The following is an 8,872-nucleotide window of genomic DNA, read 5'->3' on the forward strand; positions in this document are numbered from 1 at the left end:
TCTAATGGAAAGTGGGTAACTGAGGCCGTGAGGGGGAAGAACTGCGACTTCTGCCAGTTAATGTGCACTCCGGATATGCCACCAAACACTATAAATTCTCTCAGAAGTGGGTTGAGGTGCTGTTGTGGGTGTCGCACATACAGTGTAACATCATCTGCATAAAGGGAGATCCCAATCTGCCGTTGGTTACAGTTGAAGGCGCTGGCCTTATGCAGTTGCCGGATCCTGCATGCCAGTGGTTCAATTGCCAAGGCAAAAAGCAGGGGCGACAGGGGGCAGCCCTGTCTGGTCCCTCTCGTAATCGGCATTTGGGCAGATAGCACCCCATTAATGATGACCCTGGCGACTGGGGAGGTGTAGAGTAGTTTCACCCAAGCAATGAATATCCGAGGGAACCCCATCCTGCCTAAGATAGTCATGAGATAACCCCACTCCACTGAATCGAACGCTTTGGTGGCGTCCAGAAACACAGCAGCGACCGGTAGCTCAGGCGCTATGGTGGGTATAAGGGAAAACAGGGTACGGAGGTTATGCGATGTGGCACGACCTGGGACAAACCCAGACTGGTCCGGAAGTACCAGTGTATGCATGAGCAGGGACAGCCTAGTCGCCAGCACCTTAGCAAGTATTTTTGCGTCGCAATTTAACAGCGAGAGGGGTCTATAGGCGTCGGTATCAAGCGGATTCTTTCCTGGTTTCAGAAGGGAGGTTATCGCTACCTCCCTCATCGAGCCCGGCAGTATCCCCACCTCAAGCGATTCTTCAAAGACTTCCTTCAGCACCGGCGCCATGATTTCTATGTAGCACTTGTAGAATTCGGCGGGAAGGCCGTCTAGCCCCGCAGCCTTACCATTGCTGAGGGACATGATCGCTTCTCTGATCTCGTCCAGTTCGAAAGGGCATCCCAGGAATGCCCTGTCACCGTCACTTAGCCAGCAAAGCGCTATGTCTTCCAGGAAGTTCCCGAGCTCCACTTCGCCCTCCTGTTGTGTGGAATATAACCGTCTGTAGTGCTGTAGGAAGGTGTCCTGTATGCCCTTAGTATCCTGATAGGACCTGCCCTCGCTATCAGTGATTTCTAATATGTGGGTGGCATGGCGCTGGTGTCTCGTGAGCGCCGTAAGTACCTTACCCGGCCGGTCACCCTCACAGTAGCGCCTAGCCGTCCAGTACTTGCCACGGAACTTCACCTCTCTGGCAGCTTCCTCCTCAAAGGACGAGAGTTTGGCCCTGAACTCCTCCGCCAAGTCAGGGCGAGGATTCCTAACCATCTCAGCCTCCAGCGCTTTAAGCTCTAATTCAAGTTTAGTCAACGTGCGCACTATGTCCCTGAGTATACCACAGCTCTTAGAAATCGTGACGCCCCTGACAGTCGCTTTAAAGGCTTCCCAAATTGTTTCCACCTTCTCAACTGACCCCTTATTTCTAGGGAAGAAAGCTTCTATCTCCTCACCAAGTTCGTGTTTAAAGACAGGGTCAAGCAGGGCAGAGGGGAAGAGTCGCCACGGCGGACGCACTCTGGCATAACCAGGCATCTCCAACACAGCCAGTACAGGGCAGTGGTCTGAATAAGTACGAGGTAGATGTTTCACTTGAGCAACGCCCCCAGCCAGGCCTCGCGAGATAAAGCAGTAGTCAATCCTCGCCCATGAGCGTGCATGCGTCGTGAAATGCGTGCCTTCCCTGGATGTTGGGTGTGTGTGCCTCCAGCTATCTAATAGGCCAGCCTCTGTCAGTATACCATGAAGAGTATCTCGAGCTTTCGTGTTGTACTGTACACTACCATCCGATCTATCTACCCCAGGATTCAGTGATAGGTTGAAGTCCCCCCCCCAGATTATGTGTGTAGCCTCGATCCCCAGCACATGCCCCCACAACGATAGGAAGAAACCAGGTGTGTCAATATTGGGTGCGTAACAATTAACAAGCATGATCACCTCAGTGCCCAGCCTGCCCCACAGGATCACATATCGCCCCTCAGCATCCACCCTCGCACCCAGTTTTTGGAAATGCAACGCTTTATGGACCAGAATAACAGTACCCCTCGAGTAAGTGGAATATGAGGAAAACTCCCTCACAGTTGCCCATCTACTTGCAAACTTAGTGGCACTGCGTGGGTTCAGGTGGGTTTCCTGAAGCATCGCTATCTGCACATGATGCCTATCCAAATATGCAATTACATTTCTGCATTTCCTGGGGTCGTTAAGGCCTCGAACATTCCAGGACATTATCGAAACCTTACCCAATGTGACATCACCCATGCTCATCATCGTATTCCTGAAAAAAGCCTACGGCCGGTTCTCCAGCCCCTAATCTGAACGTACCATACCCAAATCTTTCTGCTGTTCGGACCATTCGTCCCATCCATCCAGTAATGCTTACACACTCGCTATCAACGTACTCTACATACATGCCATGAATATCTCCCGCAAACCTGCCACCAGACTCAACAACGCATCTCCCAACAGTCAAACACCCCCCTACCCCCCATATGCAACACCCCAACCCCCTCGCACCAAGTCCTCCCCCCTCCCACTGAAGCAACCCAAACTTGCCAGTACCGTAGTCCCCCCCTCCAACCCGAACCCTGCATTCAAGAAACAAAGAAAAACTGTGTGGGGAATCCCCTTCTGGGGGCATCAGAGGTACACACCAATACACCCCTACATTCCCCTCCCGCCCCGCACAGGACATACGGGAACAGTCAGAGAAGGGGGGGGTGGTGCCTGGTATACATTACCCCTGCAGGTCAGTGCCTGTCCATCATATTAACGTCACTCCCGGCAACCTCCCCAATTGGAGAAGATGCCAGCCAAGGCAATCGAGCCGTCCATGCCCCTGTCGCTGCTCACACCACCGCAAATATCCTCAGTTTTCCGGACATGTCAATACCAATCACAGCCCTGGTGTATAGCATACGACCTGTCCGCCATTCCACAGCCAGTCCAAGCAGTGAGGATAGCACAATTCAGTTTCACAGCCCAGAACAGGACAACCAGGGCTAAAACAGGCCATAGGATCCAAACCGAATGTTAACACAACAACGGGAGGTCAGCCATCTAGCAACAAAGAGGCATTTTCAGTCTGCAGCTTGCTCCTCTGGGTCTCTGTCCGCATCTCCATTTTCCGCATTACGTCTGTCTCTTCTAGCAGCCCGGAGTTTCTTGATGTAGTCTTCCACCTGCTGCGGATTTATGAAAAAGTATTGTTTGCCCTGATGGGTCACCCTTAAGCGCGCTGGGCACAGGAGTGCGTAATCCACCTGCATGTCTCTTAACTTTTTCTTTACGTCCATAAACTTCTTCCGCTGGTCCTGCACCAGAGGCGTAAAGTCCGGATACACTGAAAAGGGCACACCATCGCAAGACAAGTTGTGATTCATCCGAGCTGCTCGTAGTGCCGCGTCGCGGTCGCGGTAGTTAAGCAAGCGGGCGATGATAGGCCGCGGCTGTGCCCCTGGCTTGGGCACCGGACCCAGAGATCGATGCGCTCTCTCGACAATAAATTGACCAGAGAAGGCCTCCCTGCCCACTGCAGCAACTAGGATTCTCTCTACATATTCCTCCATGCGACCAGTATTGGTGGACTCCGGAACCCCCGTGACGCGAATGTTATTGCGCCTACTCCTCGCCTCCAACTCCTCGTTCTTCGCCGCTATCACCCGCAGGATATTGTCCATTCTGGAGAGGCGCGCGTCGTGAGTTGCCGAGGAATCCTCCGAGGCAGAGATACGCCTCTCTGCTTCCGTCAGACGTTCTTCATGGACCTCCAGTTTCTGCACGACCCCATCCATCCTGGAGGATAGGCGGTCCACCTTGTCCACTATTGTGGCGAAGCCCTGCCTCATCTCCTCCAGCATTATTCGCATCTCAGGGGCCATGGACGTGGAGGGGGGCTCATTGCCCGATGGTTCATGGGCCGCGCCAGCGCCATTTGCGCCACGTAGCTGCTTCTTGGGGGGGGCAGGTTCAAAAGAGAGCTTGGGTTGTTTATTGTCGTTCTTCCCCATAGTGCTACGCCTGTAGGGGCCTGAGACGCCCAGCGAGAGGCGATCAATGTGGCGCTCACTGCCCTTCGCCAATCCTTTGTGCATTCGCGCCTCCCTGCGCAGTGATTGCGCCGATGGCAATGCCTTCCACTGAAGGAGCAGGTCAGCAGCGGCAGAGCGTCACCCCCTTCTCAATGCGTCCCAACTTCAGTGACCAAAGCCAGTCAATATCGCCCACGAGAGGGACTGTGGCCCCAGCTGGCTACTCTGTGTGGGTAGTGGGCAGCAACGTGCCGGAGAGGAGCGAGCAAGGTCTGCACTCGAGGAGCCCTGGGTGGCGGAGGGGGAGGGGGAAGGAAGGTCCAGCGCGCCACCACCGGGCAGCAGCTCTTGTAAACCGACCACAGCCTGTGGCCCCTAGTGGTCTTCAGAAGTTCCCCGGCTCCCAGACTCCAGAAGCAGTGATCTCTCAGATAGAACAGGGGCCCCGCCGGCAATCCGCTGTAAGAGGCCGGGGTCCCAGACAATCACCTCTCAGCTCAGGCGGCAGTCCTCGGCACCAACTACAATCCCTGCAGGGCTCAGGAAAGCCGGTCAGCACCACCACTCGCAGTCGCGGTCAGGGGAGGGGGAAGACTCACCACCACCGCCGGTCCCCGATCTCCCGCAGGTCCCGCACCGCAAGGGCAAGCCTCTCCGTTCCTGAGGCCTAATTGCCTCGTGGACAGCCCCCGCCTCGCTTGGCTCGGCGCTCAGGCGCCCGCTCCGCCACTCCTCCGCAGTATTTCCCGACCAGAGTCCTTGGTCGGCTAAGTTCCGCTCCGAGTGTCGGATCGTCCCCAAATTTGGCCTGGAGCCACAGGACAGGCAGGCTCACACTCGCTGTGATTTTCAGGCAAAACCCTGCAGGCATTCAGGAGAAAAGCAGGATAGTGCTGACCAGGCGGCCAGAGCCTCACTACAGTGCGGCCATTAGCTAGTGCGCCCTCTAGCGCCCCCATTGTAGTGAAGAACTTGCAGTCCATCTATGATAAATGTAAATGTAATTGGTCTGATATCTCGATTTTTTGTTTTAACATGTAAATAATTTTGTCATATCTGGTTTTAAAACACGCATTTTCTTTTTACATAGGAATACAGGACCACAAACAACTGGAAGAATCAAATCAATCCAATTTGTTGAATAAGTACTGTCACAATTCTCCAGCCCACTTGGGGGAGACCACCATAATCACATGAATAAGTTCACTTTCATGAATTCAGGGACATAAGCATAATATCAGCCCACTAGGGCCAGATTTAATTTGTTCGATATTGTTTAAATATGTATATAGGACATTATGCATGTTCAGTAATATGCACTAGTCCAAGATGGCGGCCAAAGCAGGTCGGGGGTGCATAACTACGTGAATAAGTTTACTTTTATGAATTCATGGACATTTGCACAATATCAGCCCACTGGAGCAAGATTTATTTTGATTGAAATTGTTTAAATTTGTATATTGTGACATTACGCTTGTTTATTAATATGCACCACTCCAAGATGGCGGCCAAAAACAGGTCGGGGTGGATCAACTATAGTCCTCTTTCTATGTATATTGTTTAGATATGTAAACAGCACTTTGCATTGATCACTTTCACCGTGACCAAGCCTTAGTGGCAAAGCGCGTCGGTATGGAGCTGCTGATTTCGTGCCTCTAATAAATTCACTTTAAATCATCCAGAAAGCAGCCTGTGCAGTTCTTCGTATTGGGAGAAATTGTGTTCGTGCAAATTAAGGGTGTCCGGCACCCACACAGGCTCGCCGTGCTATGAGACGAGGAACAGCCGGGAATGGTTGTTTGTATATATATATATATATATATATATATATATATATATATATATATATATATATATATATATATATATATATATATATATATATATATATATATATATATATATATATATATATATATATATATATATATATATATATATATATATATATATATATATATATATATATATATATATATATATATATATATATATATATCAAACACTCCGAATCATTAAGACAGCCGGTGCATCGCCTTCGCCTTCACCAAAACGGACACGGACCAGGTATTTGTGCAACATTATTTATTCCTTTTTAGTCGCCATAAAGTTTAAGCTCGTCCGAGCCTTGATCACATGACAATCTAACGTTAGAGATCTCCAAATTTAAAGTGATAGTGCAAACTGAAAACAGACCACGTGGGACACATGGGAATAGACATAAAGAAAATTGGGCATACCACAAGTATAATGGGGAATGCAGACAGAAACGACCAAAGAGTACAGTACATATTCATTTGTAAACATTGAAATGAATAAATAATGTTAAAAAAATTTTTTAAAACATCAAAGTCAGTACATGTAAAAATAATGGGACAAAAGGCATAAAAACAGTAAATAGCAGCAAACATCTGTGCAATTTAGCAAAGTTCTGTGCAAAATCTGTGTAAGTGCAAATCATGGTTGTAGAGTATGGGCGGCAGCCTAAATGCATTGGGTACAAACAAGCCTATACGGATTATGCTAATGGATGGATCTATACCGAATCACCTCAGTATGGACAGACCAATAGGCTTTGTAAATAGATATTAAAAGGGTGGCGAAGGCCCCATATGTGTAATCCAATCTCTTAACAACAACCATAGTGCAAAGAAGCAAGTATATATACCGTCTAGTGTTAGAAATGCACACGTGTGCAAATGTCTGGGATACACCTCCTTAACTGCATGTCCCTACAGAATACATGTACACAGAGCCCAGTCTAATCGAGATTGGTGGCTCTTTTGGAGTTTTAATTCACCCCAGAAAGAAAACACTGCTTTGTTCTTGTTAGGTATTATGACAGTGAGAGCGGATAGCGGGTTAAATCCCCTTTGGACAGAAAGTCCCTACATCAGCATGACCTGACGTATACTCTATTTGTCCTTCCCACGTGTTAGTGTAATTAGTGACAATAAAATTAGATTAAGTGATGGATTTGATAAGCAACTGACTGCTACAAACGAACATTTACAATAATGTTTATTTTATAAGTCAATGTTATAGAAAATTCATATATATTCCAGACTAAAGTACACTTAGAAAAAACAGCAGCAGAGGTTCAGCGTGAAAAGCAAAGACACAAGCTCAAACGCATTGTGTATGAATATGTTGGTAAATCAAGGTCGATCAGGATAGAGGCTAACAGTTTCAGACTGATGAATAGAAGAAGGCCCAGTGCCACAATGATATACTGTAAATATTGATCCTCAAATAGATAAATAAATATACATATATAAATATAAAACAAATAATATATAAATATGTATTAAAACAGATAAAATACCTGTTGCATCTACTAATCAATAAAAAGTGTAATTACAGTAATATCCCTGGGTGTAACTCAACTCATGCCTGTTCATGTGGCCTATAATACAGGTAAGATCACCTAAGGGCTGGCTTCAGTGCTACCTGAAAAGATGAGTGGGGATATGGTTACCTGACCAAGGTCACTGTGGTGGTATGGTCAGTCCCTTATCCCAAGCAGGTGTGCAAGTCCTCTGTAATATTCAAACCTCCCGGGGTCTTCGAGTTCAACTGAAGGATTTATCGAGTTTCTAACTTTCGAAGTTTGGATTCGCTATCCCCTCCCCTTCTACTAGGTGGGATGGCATCGATGGCAAAGTATTTGAATCCACTGTTATTGCTATTGTGGACCTCCCTAAAGTGTCTGGCCACCGGATAGGTATTGTCCTGGTTGGAAATTGCCCGTAGGTGTTGCAGGATTCGCTTGTGTAGGGCCAGCTTGGTGCAGCCTACATATTTGAATCCACATGGACAGATTAGGACATATATATATAGTGTATTCTGTCTTACAGGTGAGTAATATGCTGATCTTATGTTCCCTGTTGCTAAAGGGATCCCTGTAGGTTTTCATGTTGACCCCAAGGATACACGCTTTACATGTCTCACACTTGTAGAAGCCACAATTGGTCTGTAACCAACCTCGGGGCTGGTATTGACTATTCTATCCTTCATAGATGGGGCCCTGCTGTGAGTAATCAATACCCTCTTAGGTATTATGGGAACACTCAGCACAATAGGCCAGTTTCTGCTAATGATTCAGTGGAGGACAGAATGTTGTCTGCTGAAACCTGTGATAATCCTGAAGGGATTTGGAGTAGCCCGTTGTCTGGGTGTGACAGTTAGTGTGTTGAGTGATTGTGTCAGATCTGTCTCTTTATGAGATAGAAAATCCCTCCTACTGTGGCTCATGGACTTAGTGATTGCACTGTCTATTATATGTTTACTGTAACCCCTCTCCAGGAATCTGCAATTGCTGAGGACTTGTGCCTGTTTTAAATCTGCCTCACTGCTACAGATCCTCCTGAGGCGTAGCATTTCCCCGTAGGGGATGTTGTTAATTAAATGAGGCGGATGGGCACTCACAGCATGTAAAATCGAGTTCCCCGCAGTTAGCTTTCTGTAGAGCCTAGTTTCTATGTTGTTATTAGCTATGTATACTTCAGTATCAAGAAACGTGGATGATTGGCTCATGGTAACAGTAAATTTGAGGTTCAGAGTGTTGTCATTGAGCTTAGACACAAACATTTCGGTCTGTTCTTTTTGACCGTTCCACAAGACAAATAGGTCATCAATGTAGCATAGCCAAACATCTACATTATCGTCAAAGGTTTGGCTAAACTGTTTCCTGAGGACCAGTTCCTCCCAGCTCCCCATATGCAGACAGTCATAGCTGGGGAAGAAACTGGCCCCCTTAGCTACACCTTTAAGCTGTTGATAAAGCAGGTTATTGTACATGAAAATGTTGTTGCGTAGACAATATTCTAACATCTCAAGGAG

This window comes from Lissotriton vulgaris, chromosome 2_1 (genome assembly GCF_964263255.1).
Source record: "Lissotriton vulgaris chromosome 2_1, aLisVul1.2, whole genome shotgun sequence".
NCBI classification, from domain to species: Eukaryota; Metazoa; Chordata; class Amphibia; order Caudata; family Salamandridae; genus Lissotriton; species Lissotriton vulgaris.